The sequence below is a fragment of the Syngnathus leptorhynchus genome, chromosome 6 (genome assembly GCF_054491065.1).
Source record: "Syngnathus leptorhynchus isolate UIUO chromosome 6, UIUO_Slep, whole genome shotgun sequence".
Taxonomy (NCBI): Eukaryota; Metazoa; Chordata; class Actinopteri; order Syngnathiformes; family Syngnathidae; genus Syngnathus; species Syngnathus leptorhynchus.
In genome coordinates, this window is record NC_141200.1 from 1,925,337 (window position 1) to 1,944,013 (window position 18,677).

At 40.9% G+C, this 18,677-nt stretch overlaps 1 protein-coding gene and 24 non-coding genes across 26 annotated transcripts in view; 19 read left to right on the top strand and 6 right to left on the bottom strand.

The window, feature by feature from the left end:
* Positions 1 to 18,677, bottom strand: part of shisal1b (shisa like 1b) — a 50,386-nt gene that overhangs the window by 27,044 nt on the left and 4,665 nt on the right. For both annotated transcript variants that reach the window (XM_085915139.1, XM_085915138.1), the window contains exons 2-3: positions 3,170 to 3,264; positions 1,150 to 1,259 (exon numbers count right to left, since the gene is read on the bottom strand). The gene's annotated coding sequence lies outside the window, so the exon portion shown is untranslated. The remainder of the gene's footprint in view (positions 1 to 1,149; positions 1,260 to 3,169; positions 3,265 to 18,677) is intronic.
* trnae-cuc (transfer RNA glutamic acid (anticodon CUC)) lies at positions 2,651 to 2,722 on the top strand. Its single transcript has one exon. It is a non-coding gene; the product is annotated as a tRNA-Glu (tRNA).
* On the top strand, positions 5,619 to 5,692 carry trnan-guu (transfer RNA asparagine (anticodon GUU)). The gene has a single exon. It is a non-coding gene; the product is annotated as a tRNA-Asn (tRNA).
* trnan-guu (transfer RNA asparagine (anticodon GUU)) lies at positions 5,922 to 5,995 on the top strand. Its single transcript has one exon. It is a non-coding gene; the product is annotated as a tRNA-Asn (tRNA).
* trnan-guu (transfer RNA asparagine (anticodon GUU)) lies at positions 6,214 to 6,287 on the top strand. The gene has a single exon. It is a non-coding gene; the product is annotated as a tRNA-Asn (tRNA).
* Positions 6,517 to 6,590, top strand: trnan-guu (transfer RNA asparagine (anticodon GUU)). Its single transcript has one exon. It is a non-coding gene; the product is annotated as a tRNA-Asn (tRNA).
* trnan-guu (transfer RNA asparagine (anticodon GUU)) lies at positions 6,819 to 6,892 on the top strand. Its single transcript has one exon. It is a non-coding gene; the product is annotated as a tRNA-Asn (tRNA).
* On the top strand, positions 7,119 to 7,192 carry trnan-guu (transfer RNA asparagine (anticodon GUU)). The gene has a single exon. It is a non-coding gene; the product is annotated as a tRNA-Asn (tRNA).
* On the top strand, positions 7,411 to 7,484 carry trnan-guu (transfer RNA asparagine (anticodon GUU)). Its single transcript has one exon. It is a non-coding gene; the product is annotated as a tRNA-Asn (tRNA).
* On the top strand, positions 8,399 to 8,472 carry trnan-guu (transfer RNA asparagine (anticodon GUU)). Its single transcript has one exon. It is a non-coding gene; the product is annotated as a tRNA-Asn (tRNA).
* Positions 11,961 to 12,101, bottom strand: LOC147055198 (U4 spliceosomal RNA). The gene has a single exon (XR_015066568.1). It is a non-coding gene; the product is annotated as a U4 spliceosomal RNA (small nuclear RNA).
* Positions 12,676 to 12,747, top strand: trnaq-cug (transfer RNA glutamine (anticodon CUG)). The gene has a single exon. It is a non-coding gene; the product is annotated as a tRNA-Gln (tRNA).
* trnaq-cug (transfer RNA glutamine (anticodon CUG)) lies at positions 12,875 to 12,946 on the top strand. The gene has a single exon. It is a non-coding gene; the product is annotated as a tRNA-Gln (tRNA).
* Positions 13,077 to 13,148, top strand: trnaq-cug (transfer RNA glutamine (anticodon CUG)). The gene has a single exon. It is a non-coding gene; the product is annotated as a tRNA-Gln (tRNA).
* trnaq-uug (transfer RNA glutamine (anticodon UUG)) lies at positions 13,423 to 13,494 on the top strand. Its single transcript has one exon. It is a non-coding gene; the product is annotated as a tRNA-Gln (tRNA).
* Positions 13,625 to 13,696, top strand: trnaq-cug (transfer RNA glutamine (anticodon CUG)). Its single transcript has one exon. It is a non-coding gene; the product is annotated as a tRNA-Gln (tRNA).
* Positions 14,549 to 14,687, bottom strand: LOC147055204 (U4 spliceosomal RNA). Its single transcript, XR_015066572.1, has one exon. It is a non-coding gene; the product is annotated as a U4 spliceosomal RNA (small nuclear RNA).
* LOC147055205 (U4 spliceosomal RNA) lies at positions 15,081 to 15,219 on the bottom strand. The gene has a single exon (XR_015066563.1). It is a non-coding gene; the product is annotated as a U4 spliceosomal RNA (small nuclear RNA).
* trnaq-cug (transfer RNA glutamine (anticodon CUG)) lies at positions 15,794 to 15,865 on the top strand. Its single transcript has one exon. It is a non-coding gene; the product is annotated as a tRNA-Gln (tRNA).
* Positions 15,993 to 16,064, top strand: trnaq-cug (transfer RNA glutamine (anticodon CUG)). The gene has a single exon. It is a non-coding gene; the product is annotated as a tRNA-Gln (tRNA).
* On the top strand, positions 16,195 to 16,266 carry trnaq-cug (transfer RNA glutamine (anticodon CUG)). Its single transcript has one exon. It is a non-coding gene; the product is annotated as a tRNA-Gln (tRNA).
* On the top strand, positions 16,541 to 16,612 carry trnaq-uug (transfer RNA glutamine (anticodon UUG)). Its single transcript has one exon. It is a non-coding gene; the product is annotated as a tRNA-Gln (tRNA).
* trnaq-cug (transfer RNA glutamine (anticodon CUG)) lies at positions 16,743 to 16,814 on the top strand. Its single transcript has one exon. It is a non-coding gene; the product is annotated as a tRNA-Gln (tRNA).
* On the bottom strand, positions 17,667 to 17,805 carry LOC147055211 (U4 spliceosomal RNA). Its single transcript, XR_015066573.1, has one exon. It is a non-coding gene; the product is annotated as a U4 spliceosomal RNA (small nuclear RNA).
* On the bottom strand, positions 18,199 to 18,337 carry LOC147055212 (U4 spliceosomal RNA). Its single transcript, XR_015066564.1, has one exon. It is a non-coding gene; the product is annotated as a U4 spliceosomal RNA (small nuclear RNA).

An 18,677-nucleotide genomic window follows, 5' to 3' on the forward strand; every position in this document is an offset into this window, starting at 1 on the left:
GCTCGGGTGTGGGGGGGCCAAAGTGGCACAATGCGTCGTTGCTGCGGGGAGCAAATCTTTCAAACGTCCTCTGTAACTACAACAGCGCCACAGAGGATAGATGACTGGCAAAAACTTTCGGAGCCATCCTGAACTCTGCATTGAGACTTTTAAAGAAGGCATTTTCTTTTCCAAACTAATCTGTCACAATCAAGTGGCTTCCGTTTGACCTCGGGAGTTCCACCGGAATTTTTGTCGGTGTCATCGTAATCTGTCATTCATCGGTCGTAACGCGGCTCGGCGCTTGAGGAAGTCCGTGTGTCGGAAAAGGTCCGTAATTCAAAACTACTGATTGATGCGATCTTCCGTGTCTCGCTGGCGCGTTTCAAGGTGCTGTGCGTTTAGAAGGTGTAAACATACGTAGAGCTGAGCTGGATGAGTAGCAAATGAGAGTGTATTAATATTCTGAGTGGCCAGTGTGTCAACGTCGGGTCAGCTCAATGTCATCGGTAGCCTGATTGGGGTCAAACGCAATTTGCAGAGTGGCTCAGATGAGGTCATGTAAGCGGACCTTGGATGAGGGAAATACAAGATCATAATTATGCTCTGACTTGTCTTTCATAGGTCAGAAAATATCCACATGTGCACACAACTCATTCCAATTTAATATCTTTGACGTCTATAACCGTCAATGGCACTGAATGAGTTAAAAGTAAGCGAGGCTATTTTTTTTTTTTTTTACGAGAATACTGGTGAATCATTTCCAATTTGGTGACAGCATGTCAATTAGGGACTCGTTATAAAAATAGGCTATATTTTTCATTCCGAACAAAATTGACAATTATTTACTGCTTCTAAAATCTGCTTATAAAGCGAGCCAATCACCCCAATGGATGGCGAGAGGACAAGCTTTGTTAAGCATTTTGGGGGATTCTAATTATACTTTAAATTACATTATCATAAATCGATAAAAGCTCATTCCGACGCTGACTACAAATGAGTACAAATATTGGCTGTACATTAAACTCTGTAACGAGGAGTTATTATGATAAATGCAAACAAAGTGGTGTCTCTTGTTTTCATGCATTGCAATCCAAAACTTTCCCCAAAAATAATAAACAGCAGGAATCAAATGTGATTGAATCCAGAACATTATTGGGCGCAAAATACCTCCTCCGTTGTCCTCTCGCTGGCCTCAGTCTGAACGGAGCGCGGTAGTAAAAAGAAGCAGGCTCCTCTCATATATAAACTTTGGCTGTTCTGCTCCTTCCAGTGTTTGGCTGCACAAGACAAACAAGTGAAATCATCCAAGACTGAATCATCATCTCCGAGATCATGCCGGAGTACCAGAATATAAATTTTAATTGCTCAGGCGAAGCGAAGAGAGCTGAGTTACTGCGAAGAACTAGCGGGGTAATAAATATGACATTTAACGCTGCGGAGCACTTTTTTCTTCCATCAGGAATCATTCGGTATAAAGCGAAAGAACCCAATGTCCTTGATAGTCCCGATAGTATTTTCATAGCCGACAATCGGACGGACGTGTCGGAGATCACGGGTCGTCGCCGGGATCAGATTGTCAAACAGGATTTTAATGACATCCACAATAAAGAGTGAGCGGCGACCACGTCGGCCGACAACCATGAAGTTAAATGCGATAGCGCTGTATAAATAACTAATCACAGCCAACAAGCATAAACACGCTTTTAGGTGCCGCCAGCTTGCCACTTTGAAATGTGCCAAGTGCTTCTATAAACAATGTGAACAGTGCTTCCGAGACGGTGGCTTGTCATCGGTCAGCAGAAGTCAATAAAAATGAAAAAAATGAAAAGAAAGCAAGTTGGTGCGTGCCAAAGTAAGGCTGTAAATAAAATTAAATTAAAATCCCATTTTTGTCTGGATGGGCACATCAAAACTACGGCGCTTGTGATTTGGTCTCGAGTGCACATTTTTGAATTGCAATGTACGAGAACGAATGCTTTGTGTCTGTCAGTTCCGAAAGCGAGCTCAAGGTCCGCGTTTGGTCTTTGACGGCGTGACTGTGGTCAAGTTCTATTTGATTGCTTGGCCATCAAAGCACTCTGACAGTGACATTGCAGACATGCTCAAGGATGCAGAGCAAACCCCCCCCCAAAAAAACTTCTGAAACTAGCATGTAAAATTTCTCAAACTTTTTGTGTACCTACGCAGTTCCGATTTGACTTGACAAGAGATTCGAATGCACGTCGATTAGTGACGACAGATGACAGTTTGCCGGGTCACAAGTCGCCATGTGGAAATAAATACGATGTTCTGCTGTGCCTTAGTTTTCATGTGCTGTATTTTTACCAATGGGTGTGGCAGTCTTAAGAAAATTGGTGTTATGTTTTTTTTTTAGCTGCTACGAGGCATGGAGGCAGCTGAAGGACTATTTTTCTAGAAAAGACTGGAGTGGAATGAAGTTCTCGCAGTGCCGACGGGCGTGGGCGGAGGGGTCACTCGTTATGCTTCTCTTCCTTTACTCCTCTGACGTGGTCATCTATCACACACGCTTGCGTGTTGACAGCTGGAATCTCGCTCAAATGAGAAATTTTCACTTTGACGGGCAGATTCCCTCACCAAAAAAGGCTTTTGAAGCATACAAAAAAGAAATCCTCAACTTTGTCTGTTATATGTGCAGAAGACTTCAGCTTCCCTGGTGGTCTAGTGGTTAGGATTCGGCGCTCTCACCGCCGCGGCCCGGGTTCGATTCCCGGTCAGGGAAAGTGTCTTTTTTTCCCTTTTCTACACTATCTTACAAGAACTGAGTCCGAAAAGCAGACGTGAATGAAGACACGCCTCGTTCGAATGTACTTTACGGCGACAGGAGACTAACGGCGGCGGACGGCTGCCACTCTGGATTGCGTTTGAGATGCGTGGGTGGGCAAGGCCATTCTATTCCTGGAGCTCTGCAGATGTTAAAAGGAGACGTCCGCAAATAGCAAAGCTTCAAATTTGGGAGTGAGGTGCACACCTGAGCCAGCGTTTTGATAACAAGACAAACTTGTGACTCATTGGGAAGTCCAACAGACAACTTTGGCTCAGTTACTACATCGAATTTTATATTTGAGGACAAACATTATTGTTTTATATATAGAACGGAACGATCAAGGATTGATATTAGCAATTCAAATGAAAGTAGTAAAAAGTTCTTCCCCAAAACAAACCGTACCTCAGCTTGAAGCGTCGGACTCCGAGGGGGGTCACGCTCCGTTAACAGTTACGAGACCGTCCCGGCCGTAAAGACGGGCCTGCGGTTCTGTTCCCCTGAAACACAAGTGACAGTTGTTAGTATTGAAATCAACCAGGATGACTCAAGGAAATACCTTCCATTGTGTCCGTAGAATCAGAGCGTATTCACACCATAACAATGGCTCGGCGCCTCGTTTCTTCCGGCTGTCAGGGGGAAAAAAAAAAAACGCCTCGTTTCCATGGCGACCGCGCGGCTATTAAGCCGGCTATCCAAACGGAGATAACGCAGTGCTTGGAGTTGAGAATGACTTCCATCGTCCACGTGTCATTCTTGAACCGGGATGGGGGGGAGTATATTAAAACCGACTTCGAATTCAAGCAAATTATTTTTGACGAGGGTGTTGCACTAATTGGGTTGAGTCAAACATGACCACTCCTTTTGGCAGCTGCTGTCATCGTGGCCTGCCCGTGCTCCTGTCACGCTTGAACAGCTTGTATTTACGAGGCTGTCGATAAAAAGCTATATATATATATATGTAGATAGATATTTCACATAGTTTCTATATTTGATTCCCTCTGTGGCAAGCAAGTGTATGGAATTCAAGCACACTCCATATGTACATATGAAAACAAAGAGGTCTAAGCAGGCTAACCCTCCCGTGGGCTAATAGGTTACTATGACAACCGGAGAATGGAAAAGGAGTTCCCTTGGTTGAAAAGGTTTTCCCTGTCTTCTCTCCTCCAGTCTGACACCATCACGTTTGAGAATCACACATTGTCACCTCAAATGAATCCACTAGGTTCGAAATGGAAGCGACTTAAATGGAGCGACAATGAGTCATTATTTTTGTGCCATCGTTGAACCAAAACCTGATTAAAGCGTACGCACCCGTTGAGGAGGCGCCATTGTATTTCCGTCTTTAATTTGCGTCATGATGAGCGGCTTGATTTTTCTCGATAGCTCTGTTGGAACCTCGCCATTTTCCATATCTTGCTTTTCAACCAAACTTTGTACGATCATTTAACCGGCTGCTGCCGACAAAACACTCAATATCAGCTCAGGAAAATGACGAAACCAATCATGCACAAAAGATAAGGAGAAATATTTGAACACTTAAAGTTCACTTGAGATGATGGTAAACAAAAAGCGGACCTGTATCTAAACATCCTCATTTGAGCACGGAAGAAAAAACACCACCAAAAAAATCCATGAGTGAATAAGAAAAAAAAAAAAAAAGTGACAGTTAATGAGGGATTATACGTCATCGGTGACATTTGCCGAGCACTTTTATCGAGCAATTCTCATTATCTGGAGAATTATTCCCCCTTTTAGCACCTAATCAGCCCGCTGTGGATTAGCTTTGGCTCATGCAAAATGTATTTGGCGCTTCAGACACTCTGGAGGGATGCCACTAAATACAATTCATGGCAGTCGTGTAAATAAATGCTTGCGTCATACAAAATGTTTCCATCATTATACATTCTTCAATACCTTGAGTCCAAATCTTTTCTTTTTTTTACGTTGCTGTCCCTATTTGGTATTCTGTCTGTCTCCTTTTGCTGCGAGGCTGACCTTTAACTGGTGAGAGAATTAAGTTATCCACTAGGCATATTTAAATGGTCGGCACATAGTTAATATCCTTATTGTTATGCGCGTGAGAGAGGAATAGCTCAACTATCTGTGACAACAAGCCCTCGAGAGTAAAACAAGACAATTTAGCAAAGCTGATGATCTTTTTATCCAGATTATGGAAACGGAATAGAGAAAATTATTATGACATCCGATGTAATATTGCGACTATGGTTTGGGTTTTTAATTAAAAGCATTTTTGTTTGATGTCAATCTTTAAACCTTGACTGGACTTTCATTTTGAATCTGAAGAAGGTGATGAGGAAGTACAGATGGCTAAAGACTGGCGTGCTAAAGGCTAAGGTTAGCATCATAGCTAAGTCTTATTTATGGGTTACGGTTCAGGTTATATTGCTTGGGGATTAGGTTGAAGGTTTATGGTCTTGGTTTGGGTATTTCCAGTCCTCCAGCAACTGATCAGGGCACACCTGCCACCAAAGTTCTTCACACACTAGTTGAGGAAAGAACACGGGGGAGCAAGCAAGGCAAGATGTGGGACCAGATGGCCGGCATTGAGCAGACCAACTGTGCAGTGATGCACATTTTCAACCAAAGCCTGAGGGTGAAGGCGGGTTCCACAGCTGTGAAAGCCATCCAGCCAAGTTCCAAAGTCTGGTCAAACAACCTAAGGCTCTGAAATGAAAAAGCCTTAGTTTTGACATCATGATATTTTCCAAAAAGAGGAAAGACACATCTGTGTAATAGAGAACGGAAATAAAAATCACAATATTCTATATTATGGAACTAGTGGAGTCCAACATAGCATTGACTTGCATATTAACCAAGAGACTAGATATGAGTCTCTGTGGCGCAATCGGTTAGCGCGTTCGGCTGTTAACCGAAAGGTTGGTGGTTCGAGCCCACCCAGGGACGTTCGCATATTTTACTAGGAAGATAACAAAGTGCTCTTCAGCAAAGTTTGAACCAGGCTAAAGTTCAAACCTAACAACTGTATGGTGTATGTATGGTAAGCACAAGATTTAGCCCGACGCTTTAGCTCTGATTTTAGCCTCTGCGAACTATTTCAGCAAAACTCACAGTATGCGGCTCTGTAACGCAATCTATTCAACGTGTTGTATATTAACCGAGGCACTAAACGTGAGTCTCTGTGGCGCAATCGGTTAGCGCGTTCGGCTGTTAACCGAAAGGTTGGTGGTTCGATCCCACCCAGGGACGCTAAGGTATTTTGCCAGGAAGATGACCAAGTGCTCTTCGGCAAAGTTTGAACCAGGTTAAAGATCAAACCTAACAACTGTATGGTAACCACAAGATTTAGCCCGACGCTTTAGCTCTGATTTTAGCCTCTGCGAACTATTTCAGCAAAACTCAGAAAATGCGGCTCTGTAACACAATCTCTTTAAGGTGTTGCATATTAACCTAAATGCTAGGTATGAGTCTCTGTGGCGCAATCGGTTAGCGCGTTCGGCTGTTAACCGAAAGGTTGGTGGTTCGAACCCACTCAGGGACGCTAAGATTTTTTGCCAGGAAGATGACGAAGTGCTCTTCGGCAAAGTTTGGACCAGGTTAAAAATCAAACTGAACAACTGTATGGTGTATGTATGGTAAGCACAAGATTTAGCGCGACGCTTTAGCTCTGACTTTAGCCTCTGCAAACAATTTCAGCAAAACGCAGAATATGCGGCTCTGTAACGCAATCTCTTCAAGGTGTTGCATATTAACCAACACATTACACACGAGTCTCTGTGGCGCAATCGGTTAGCGCGTTCGGCTGTTAACCGAAAGGTTGGTGGTTCGAGCCCACCCAGGGACGCTAAGATATTTAGCCAGGAAGATAACGAAGCGCTCTTCAGAAAAGTTTGAACCAGGTTAAAGATCAAACCTAACAACTGTATGGTGTATGTATGGTAAGCACAAGATTTAGTGCGACGCTTTAGCTCTGATTTTAGCATCTGAAACTATTTCAGCAAAACTCAGAATATGCGGCTCTGTAACGTAATCTCTTCAATGTGTTGCATATTAACCACAATGTTACATATGAGTCTCTGTGGCGCAATCGGTTAGCGCGTTCGGCTGTTAACCGAAAGGTTGGTGGTTCGATCCCACCCAGGGACGCAAAGATATTTTGCCAGGAAGATAACGAAGTGCTCATCGGCAAAGTTTGAACCAGGTTAAAGATCAAACCTAACTGTATGGTGTATGTATGGTAAGCATAAGATTTAGCCCGACGCTATAGCTCTGACTTTAGCCTCTGCAAACTATTTCAGCAAAACTTAGAATATGCGGCTCTGTAATGCAATCTCTTCAAGGTGTTGCACATTAACCAAGTCATTACATACGAGTCTCTGTGGCGCAATCGGTTAGCGCATTCGGCTGTTAGCCGAAAGGCTGGTGGTTCGAACCCACCCAGGGACGCTAGGATATTTTGCCAGGAAGATAACGAAGTGCTCGTCGGCAAAGTTTGAACCAGGTTAAAGATCAAACCTAACAACTGTATGGTAAGCACAAGATTTAGCCCGACGCTTTAGCTCTGATTTTAGCCTCTGCAAACTATTTCAGCAAAACTCAGAATATACAGCTCTGTAACGCAATCTCTTCAAGGTGTTGCATATTAACCAATTTGCTAGATATGACTCTCTGTGGCGCAATCGGTTAGCGCGTTCGGCTGTTAACCGAAAGGTTGGTGGTTCGAGCCCACCCAGGGACGCTAAGATATTTTACCAGGAAGATAACGAAGTGCTCTTCAGCTAAGTTTGAACCAGGTTAAAGATCAAACCTAACAACTGTATGGTGTATGTATGGCCAGAAACAAACCTTTTTCAGACTGTTCCTCCAAGGTAGGATCTAAAGAATGTTTATAAATAACTTCCTGATTGAATCTCCGTCAGCGCTTCAAGATCTTCAGCGGACGGTGAAGTCGGATGATGCCCTCAACGGGTGAGGCTTTTTGACCGTGGTTATCCTTGACATTTACACTGAAAGTGAAATGTCACTCGCTGGTATTTTAGAATCTCTTGGAGGTGAAATTGAAAGGGTCACTGAGCGTCTCATCTAGAGGGAAATGAAAACCACCGAGAGAATACGCCGTTGCACGACGACGACGTTGACGAGGAGCGACAGGTGTTCTCATCCGAAAATCAATAGCGAAGAAGAAATTGAAGATGCACATGAGAGAGACTGAGTGGGAACGTCCTGGGTTTGACTAAAAGGTTTGTACTTTGAACTGATCAATTTGTGAATCAATCCCATTTTGTCTGCTTTGATTGGATTCTATAGGGACTGAAAGGATTTGAGGCAAAAAAGGGGTTGTTTGATTTCAGTGGACTTGCTGGTTACAAGGCAAGAAAGAAAAGCAACTAACCCCCAGCTGAGCCGTGACACTTTTAGCACGTTGAGTCAATTAAATGTTCACAGCGACTACAAAGACACAAGGGAAACGTGTCAGCGGGTAGAGTAGCTTGAACTATGACCTCAAACTAGCATTTGTCAAAAGGCTACAGCACACAAGCGAAAAGGCGAGAGCGCTTGAAAGTCTGCCTGCCTGGAATGTGCTGCTTGTTGAAGCCCCGCCCCCTCCCCGCTACACACAAGAGCGCAAGATCCTGACAGGCACTGCAACACGTCTCTGTGGCGCAATCGGTTAGCGCGTTCGGCTGTTAACCGAAAGGTTGGTGGTTCGAGCCCACCCAGGGACGTAAGCTTTTTATACTGTTTTGCCTCTGTGAGATTTTTGCCAACTTAGATTAAGACTTGGAAATAGTCTAAATGTGTCAAGAAAATTCGGGATACTTGGCGGCTTTGGCTGACACAATTAAAAAAAAAACTTGTCAAAAAAAATATATATATATGACATCCAGCTGCCCAAATAAAGTACAAATTGTTTGTATCTAAGATTTGAATTGAAACGGAGTCATCTAACTGCTTATCTGTGTGCTCCATCTCCTGATGAAGTCTGATGCGAAGTGTCATTTCCTGCAGCCACGCAATCGTATCACACTGTCTGGCAAGGTTAACGCTCAGCGGGCCTATTCAAGCATGACTTGCTTTACTCGAGAACATGCTGCATGCTCTTGTCTCTTCATCACATGGCGGATTCTTTGCACATGATCATGTTCAAGTAGTATAATTATCGCTGTCCAACACCTCAGCGGTTTCTTAGCAACTGCTATCCGCGCATTTCCTGTTAGCAAAATAGGATCCCCCCCCCGTCCGATCAAAGCATCGCTCAGGAGATTTATGACCTCTTGACATGCCGATTGTCCTTCGTTCAAACGTTGCAATAAACGGCAGAGAATGAATTGAGAAACGACGAGGACTTCATCTAGCCTTCGGAGCTAGCCCGACCGCCGCGTGACAAAAGAGTCGGAGAGTAGTCGAGCGCCGCGAGCGAGGGGGCTATGGAGTCTGTCATGTCTTGAGTCAACGAGCCTACGGCTCAGATGGCTTTGTGCTTGAGCGCCAAAGCAAACAGGAGGGAGAGGTCAGCAAACGGCTGAGCTTCCAGATACTCAAGAGCTGTATCTGTGACGACAGACAAAAAACACACATCTGTGTGGCAATGATCATGTTCTCAAAAATGTTGAGGATCAATAGCAAGAAGAAATGCTAATACAAGCACACTTTGAAGCTACAAGTGGAGGAAACCGCAGATTTGTAAATTGGACTTCAAATATCTTTCACCATTCCTGCAAAATTGTCTAACGGTAGAGGTACAAACAAAAAGAGGATTCCATGTAGGCCAATTATAAATGATATCTCGGGGGATCAACGGATGCTGTTGTTCGTACAATCCAAACAAGAGTACGGCCAGATGGTGTTGTTATTTCACACTTTGCCATTGTGGACCACCACGTTGGTGTGGAGTTTTTAACCACACGGGCTGCCGCTGTGAACACAATCATACATCATAGACAGTCGCCTCCCCAAGTGGACGTTTTGGACAGATATCCGATAGGCTTAGGGCTGCCTGCTGAGTCTTCCATTGACATTTTGAAAAAGGTCTAAAAGATCTACTTTCAAGTCCTTTGTGTGGAATATGTACAGAAAATGTTATTGACTGGCCCCCGTAATTCAAGTTAATGACACAAATGATGTGCGCGATTTTCAACGCAGACGGGTTCCAATTTCTCGGAGAAATAAAAGCGGTCGGGATAATTGCGTCGTGACCTTTCCGAGCACGGCGGCTCAATTTGTTTACAGCGACGCGGGAAGGAGTATTTGTAAAGGCACAAAGTGCTTGACTGTAGGGACTGGCTTTCTGTCATTTTTCACCACCGTCGTCATGATGACGAGGTCCCTGATGTCTGCCGCTTGAACATCAATAGGATGGGAAATTACAAGCAAACAACAGAAGCTGCTGGGTCAGTCTGAGTCAGTCCCGTCGTGTTAATTGCTGGTAAAGGCTACACCAATTTTATTTCAGGCCAATAGCAAAAAACACAGACTTAACTTCGAATTACATTTCATACTTGAGCTGTACATATCGAATATGTTCAGAGTTAAATGTCCAATCGATTAGTCATATTTTTATGATTAATGTGAGGTGCAGGTATTATTGTTGTCCACATGGGGTCGCTGTTCTCACATTCCACACAATATGAGTGTATCTGTAGTTTTACTGTAGAAGAGGGGCTGGTCTGGTGAGTGACGTGGGAGGCGCTGAACAGCTAGCTTAGCTGGCTAACCGCTAGTCAGTCCGTGCGTTAACTTTCAGAGCAGTTGTGGCATTTGTAGCTTGTGTCTGAATAAGTTTATTACATGATTATTTTGGTTGCATTTGTTCAATAGAAATTACAACGGCGGCTGTGTTTATCCTTGACCATTTGCGGGGGTATTACAATACTAACTAGCAGTGGTAGGCTATGTTTAACTAGCAAACAGCTTACTTCCACTGAATTTTGATGATTAGAGTTATTCAAATAAATGTTTCCGCACTTCAGTATTGCACCTCTACAAAAAAAATGTACATTATATTTAAGGTTACTTCACCCTTGCACTACTTTCCCAATAATTTGAAAATGAAAAATTGTAGCAACCATTCACTGAGTTTTTAAGTGTTACAAAACTACAGAAGATAACAATATGGGTCACCAATGGCATTTATTTTTAGACGTAGCACAGGCTGTTTGGATGCACTCTAACTTGATAACATTGATAACAAGTGACAAAAAACAGATGAGACACGGGGGTCATGACACAATAGAGTCAGAGGTAGCACATGGGGGTTGTCCCTCCTGACATGGCACCCTCAAAAATAATGTGCATCGTTAGAATTTCACAGCTGAGCCCTGTTGCGGTTCTGTCGAGCAGTAGAAATGGAGCCCAGACCCTTTCGGAATAAACGCACGCATCCCTGATCGGGTATTCCGCCGACTTAACACATCAAAGTTTTTTTACGCATCATGGAGGCTGCTACTGTAATTCGCATGTAAATTTTATCTTTATACGATGACTTGCCGTGTTGTAAAATCCTCTTTATATAGTGGCGGTCGGGAATGCAATTTTACAACTTTTAAATCCAATCTATCCTGAGAGTATTAAATGGAGGGGACATTCCCATTCATACATAAGCTTCATTGGGTGCTCTCTATTTTATGGGGGTATCAAATCAAATAGAAAGAAAAACACCTACTTCCTGTGAGGGACATTTAAAATGTATCAGAACATACGAGTCAAGACTTTGGTGGCTTATGAACTGTCAGACCCGACCGAACACCAAAGCCAATTGACAAAAAAGGCCATTTTCCTCAAAGTACTTGGAGAGACGGTGGTCGAGAGAGTGAGTAGATACACTGGTTTCCATAGCAATCGTGCGCACGGTCACATGGTTACCTAGGAACTAATCCTGTGGCGCGGTTCAATGTGTTCATGTTTGGCAAAGCTCTGGTTTAAGGCCAATAAAGCCGCATGTTGCCATTTAATTTCCAACACTTGAACTACAGTCTCCAGTAATATGACCTAATTACATTTTGCACTTGACGGCTCACAAGGTAAATCAATGGCAAGATGAGACTGTACAATCTGTTCCTGATGCACTTCAAAGGACGAGTGGCATAGGCGTTACTTGTGGGAGGAAGTTAAGCAAGACTGCCCTCTACCGGACAATCAAGGTTTTACAATTAGCAATTGCTATTTTAATGTTTTTACATCACAATAATGCCAATTTCTTTAACAATAATAATAGTCTCCGTGGAGACTGTCAAAAATTGCCATAGCCGACTATATTTCAAGTCATCCAGGCAGGGTATTGGGTAAAGTTTTCAACTAGCAATAATCGCGCCTCGGTTAGACCTCATAGGCTACGATATTGCCACTGCGCAAAGATAACAAACCTGGATTTCACACAAACAAGTCATGAACCAGCCAATGATCCACAATGACGGTCTCAAGATTAACAGTTTCATAAATTTCACTTTCTTTCAATTCTCTATAAATGTATATATCTTTTGACTGAATCAAAGTACAGTGCTTCAAAGTGTCATGTTTTTATAAAAAAGTAGTAAAAATAAAATTAAAAAAAAACAACAGATTTGGGGGGGGGAACAAACTCTTTTGTTGTGTGGTGAATGTCAATGTTTTCAACTGGTTCAAACACAATGTACTTTTTGGGCAATGTGTATATATACATAAGATCTTCAAATATATTTTAAACTTTATTTTCATTGTTAAATACAATTAAATGTTGATTTGACAGTGTAAAATAGTCTCCGTAGAGACTTTCAAGAATTGTCAGCATAGTCAATAAAGCTGATTCTGGTAACAAGTCACAGCAAAGTAACTTGGCCAATTGAGACGATTACTTTGCCTTGGATAACATCAATGATTATATATTAAAAAAAATATATAATGTAACATGAGCAGAGCGTTCGGAACATTTTCCTGCAATGGTTTGCTCACATGGTTCCATGGTGTAATGGTTAGCACTCTGGACTCTGAATCCAGCGATCCGAGTTCAAATCTCGGTGGAACCTTAGCTTTTCAAAAGTAATTTAGAACGTCACCTAGTTTGGTGGGTTATTGAAATACAGATGTTTTGAAAAAAATTAAATAACATGAGCAGAGCGTTCGGAAGATTTTCCTGCACTGGGTTGCTCACATGGTTCCATGGTGTAATGGTTAGCACTCTGGACTCTGAATCCAGCGATCCGAGTTCAAATCTCGGTGGAACCTTAGGATTTCAAAAGTAATTTAGATCATCACCTACTTTGGTGGGTTATTGAAATACAGATCCTTTTGAAAAAAAAATTAAATACCATGAGCAGAGCGTTCGGAACATTTTCCTGCAGTGGGTTGCTCACATGGTTCCATGGTGTAATGGTTAGCACTCTGGACTCTGAATCCAGCGATCCGAGTTCAAATCTCGGTGGAACCTTAGGATTTCAAAAGTAATTTAGATCGTCACCTACTTTGGTGGGTTATTGAAATACAGATGCTTTTGAAAAAAAATTAACATGAGCAGAGCGTTCGGAACATTTTCCTGCAGTGGGTTGCTCACATGGTTCCATGGTGTAATGGTTAGCACTCTGTAAAGTAATTTAGATCGTCACCTAGTTTGGTGGGATATTGAAATACATGCTTTTGAAAAAAAAAATTAAATAACATGAGCAGAGCGTTCGGAACATTTTCCTGCAGTAGATTGCTCACATGGTTCCATGGTGTAATGGTTAGCACTCTGGACTTTGAATCCAGTGATCCGAGTTCAAATCTCGGTGGAACCTTAGCTTTTCAAAAGTAATTTAGATCGTCACATAGTTTGGTGGGTTATTGAAATAGATGCTTTTGAAAAAAATTAAGTAAATAACATGAGCAGAGCGTTGGGAACGTTTTCCTGCAGTGGGTTGCTCACATGGTTCCATGGTGTAATGGTTAGCACTCTGGACTCTGAATCCAGCGATCCGAGTTTAAATCTCGGTGGAACCTTAGCTTTTCAAAAGTACTTTCGATCGTCACCTAGTTTGGTGGGTTATTGAAATACAGATGCTTTCGAAAAAAAAATAAGTAAATAACTCAACTTTGGCCAGTGATTGTGATTTATTTCAGGTCTCAAGTTAACAGTAAGAAGTATCAAACCTTTAATCACATTTCTGTTAACAGAATTAGGTAGTCTCCATAGAGACTGTCAAAAATGTCCATAGTTGACTATATTTCAAGTCATCAAGGCAGGGTAAAAAAAGTAGTAAAAATAAAATAACAGATTTTGGGGGGAACAAACATACTTTTTTTGTTGTGCGGTGAATGTCAATGTTCTCAACTGGTTCAAATGCAATTTACTTTTGTGGAAACAGTTATTGGTAATGTGCCTGTAACATGGCAATGGCCTCTATATATTTACATAAGATGCTAATACATATTTTGGTTTTCTTTTTCATTGCTAAGTACAATTAAATGTTTAATTTGACAGTGTATAATAGTCTCCGTAGAGACTTTCAAAAATTGTCAGCAGTCAATAAGTCCCGCTACCGCTCAGCACTCGTTACAGTCAGATGTTGGCTTGCGCACATGCTTCTATGGTGTAATGGTTAGCACTCTCGACTCTGAATCCAGCGATCTGAGTTCAAATCTCGGTGGGACCTGAGTTTTTCCACAGTAGTTTAAATAGTCACCTAGTTTGGTGAGTTATGACCAAAAAAGTTTAAGTACACAACTCACCTTTGACAAATTTAAGTTGTGAGTGATTGTAATGTTTCTTGGGTCTCAAGTGGACCACATTAAACAGCAAGCAGGAAAAAGTACCAAATGTTTAATCACATTTATGTTAACAGAATTAGGTAGTCTCCATAGAGACAGTCAAAAATTGCCATAGCTGACTATTTCAAGTCATCAAGTCGGGGTATTGGGTAAAGTTTTCAACTAACAATAATCGCACCTCGGATTAACCTCATAGGCTACAATACTGCCACTGCGCAAATATAGCAACACCGTCATTTCACACAATCAAGTGATGAAACAGCCTATGTTCCACATTGACGGTCTCAAAATTAACAGTTTCATAGATTTCACTTCCTTTCAATTCTCTATACATGTGGCCATAGTACATCTCATTTGACTAGATCAAACTACAATGCTTTAAAGTGTCAAGGTACATGGTTTAAAAAAAAAAGTCATAAAAGTAAAAATCAACTTTTAGGGGGAGCAAACAATTTGCTTATGAATTGGTTTCAAAGTAATTAACTTTTATAACAATAGATCACTGAAAGCTATGCCTTTTAGAGCAACGTCTTTTTTCTGATTAAGCCATATCTAAGTAAAACCATAAGCATTTTATCATTGTCAGGAAGTAATTGTTTTGATCAAGAAAAATTAGTCTCCGTAAAGACTGTCAAAAATTGCCATAGCCGACTATTTCAAGTCGTCAAGGCGGGGTATTGGGTAAAGTTTTCAACTAGCAATAATCGCGCCTCGGTTAGACCTCATAGGCTACGATATTGCCACTGCGCAAAGATAACAAACCTGGATTTCACACAAACAAGTCATGAACCAGCCAATGATCCACAATGACGGTCTCAAGATTAACAGTTTCATAAATTTCACTTTCTTTCAATTCTCTATATATGTATATATCTTTTGACTGAATCAAAGTACAGTGCTTCAAAGTGTCATGTTTTTTTTAAAAAAGTAGTAAAAATAAAATTTAAAAAAAACAACAGATTTGGGGGGGGAACAAACTCTTTTGTTGTGTGGTGAATGTCAATGTTTTCAACTGGTTCAAACACAATGTACTTTTTGGGCAATGTGTATATATACATAAGATCTTCAAATATATTTTAAACTTTATTTTCATTGTTAAATACAATTAAATGTTGATTTGACAGTGTAAAATAGTCTCCGTAGAGACTTTCAAGAATTGTCAGCATAGTCAATAAAGCTGATTCTGGTAACAAGTCACAGCAAAGTAACTTGGCCAATTGAGACGATTACTTTGCCTTGGATAACATCAATGATTATATATTAAAAAAAATATATAATGTAACATGAGCAGAGCGTTCGGAACATTTTCCTGCAATGGTTTGCTCACATGGTTCCATGGTGTAATGGTTAGCACTCTGGACTCTGAATCCAGCGATCCGAGTTCAAATCTCGGTGGAACCTTAGCTTTTCAAAAGTAATTTAGAACGTCACCTAGTTTGGTGGGTTATTGAAATACAGATGTTTTGAAAAAAATTAAATAACATGAGCAGAGCGTTCGGAAGATTTTCCTGCACTGGGTTGCTCACATGGTTCCATGGTGTAATGGTTAGCACTCTGGACTCTGAATCCAGCGATCCGAGTTCAAATCTCGGTGGAACCTTAGGATTTCAAAAGTAATTTAGATCATCACCTACTTTGGTGGGTTATTGAAATACAGATCCTTTTGAAAAAAAAATTAAATACCATGAGCAGAGCGTTCGGAACATTTTCCTGCAGTGGGTTGCTCACATGGTTCCATGGTGTAATGGTTAGCACTCTGGACTCTGAATCCAGCGATCCGAGTTCAAATCTCGGTGGAACCTTAGGATTTCAAAAGTAATTTAGATCGTCACCTACTTTGGTGGGTTATTGAAATACAGATGCTTTTGAAAAAAAATTAACATGAGCAGAGCGTTCGGAACATTTTCCTGCAGTGGGTTGCTCACATGGTTCCATGGTGTAATGGTTAGCACTCTGTAAAGTAATTTAGATCGTCACCTAGTTTGGTGGGATATTGAAATACATGCTTTTGAAAAAAAAAATTAAATAACATGAGCAGAGCGTTCGGAACATTTTCCTGCAGTAGATTGCTCACATGGTTCCATGGTGTAATGGTTAGCACTCTGGACTTTGAATCCAGTGATCCGAGTTCAAATCTCGGTGGAACCTTAGCTTTTCAAAAGTAATTTAGATCGTCACATAGTTTGGTGGGTTATTGAAATAGATGCTTTTGAAAAAAATTAAGTAAATAACATGAGCAGAGCGTTGGGAACGTTTTCCTGCAGTGGGTTGCTCACATGGTTCCATGGTGTAATGGTTAGCACTCTGGACTCTGAATCCAGCGATCCGAGTTTAAATCTCGGTGGAACCTTAGCTTTTCAAAAGTACTTTCGATCGTCACCTAGTTTGGTGGGTTATTGAAATACAGATGCTTTCGAAAAAAAAATAAGTAAATAACTCAACTTTGGCCAGTGATTGTGATTTATTTCAGGTCTCAAGTTAACAGTAAGAAGTATCAAACCTTTAATCACATTTCTGTTAACAGAATTAGGTAGTCTCCATAGAGACTGTCAAAAATGTCCATAGTTGACTATATTTCAAGTCATCAAGGCAGGGTAAAAAAAGTAGTAAAAATAAAATAACAGATTTTGGGGGGAACAAACATACTTTTTTTGTTGTGCGGTGAATGTCAATGTTCTCAACTGGTTCAAATGCAATTTACTTTTGTGGAAACAGTTATTGGTAATGTGCCTGTAACATGGCAATGGCCTCTATATATTTACATAAGATGCTAATACATATTTTGGTTTTCTTTTTCATTGCTAAGTACAATTAAATGTTTAATTTGACAGTGTATAATAGTCTCCGTAGAGACTTTCAAAAATTGTCAGCAGTCAATAAGTCCCGCTACCGCTCAGCACTCGTTACAGTCAGATGTTGGCTTGCGCACATGCTTCTATGGTGTAATGGTTAGCACTCTCGACTCTGAATCCAGCGATCTGAGTTCAAATCTCGGTGGGACCTGAGTTTTTCCACAGTAGTTTAAATAGTCACCTAGTTTGGTGAGTTATGACCAAAAAAGTTTAAGTACACAACTCACCTTTGACAAATTTAAGTTGTGAGTGATTGTAATGTTTCTTGGGTCTCAAGTGGACCACATTAAACAGCAAGCAGGAAAAAGTACCAAATGTTTAATCACATTTATGTTAACAGAATTAGGTAGTCTCCATAGAGACAGTCAAAAATTGCCATAGCTGACTATTTCAAGTCATCAAGTCGGGGTATTGGGTAAAGTTTTCAACTAACAATAATCGCACCTCGGATTAACCTCATAGGCTACAATACTGCCACTGCGCAAATATAGCAACACCGTCATTTCACACAATCAAGTGATGAAACAGCCTATGTTCCACATTGACGGTCTCAAAATTAACAGTTTCATAGATTTCACTTCCTTTCAATTCTCTATACATGTGGCCATAGTACATCTCATTTGACTAGATCAAACTACAATGCTTTAAAGTGTCAAGGTACATGGTTTAAAAAAAAAAGTCATAAAAGTAAAAATCAACTTTTAGGGGGAGCAAACAATTTGCTTATGAATTGGTTTCAAAGTAATTAACTTTTATAACAATAGATCACTGAAAGCTATGCCTTTTAGAGCAACGTCTTTTTTCTGATTAAGCCATATCTAAGTAAAACCATAAGCATTTTATCATTGTCAGGAAGTAATTGTTTTGATCAAGAAAAATTAGTCTCCGTAAAGACTGTCAAAAATTGCCATAGCCGACTATTTCAAGTCGTCAAGGCGGGGTATTGGGTAAAGTTTTCAACTAGCAATAATCGCGCCTCGGTTAGACCTCATAGGCTACGATATTGCCACTGCGCAAAGATAACAAACCTGGATTTCACACAAACAAGTCATGAACCAGCCAATGATCCACAATGACGGTCTCAAGATTAACAGTTTCATAAATTTCACTTTCTTTCAATTCTCTATATATGTATATATCTTTTGACTGAATCAAAGTACAGTGCTTCAAAGTGTCATGTTTTTTTTAAAAAAGTAGTAAAAATAAAATTTAAAAAAAACAACAGATTTGGGGGGGGAACAAACTCTTTTGTTGTGTGGTGAATGTCAATGTTTTCAACTGGTTCAAACACAATGTACTTTTTGGGCAATGTGTATATATACATAAGATCTTCAAATATATTTTAAACTTTATTTTCATTG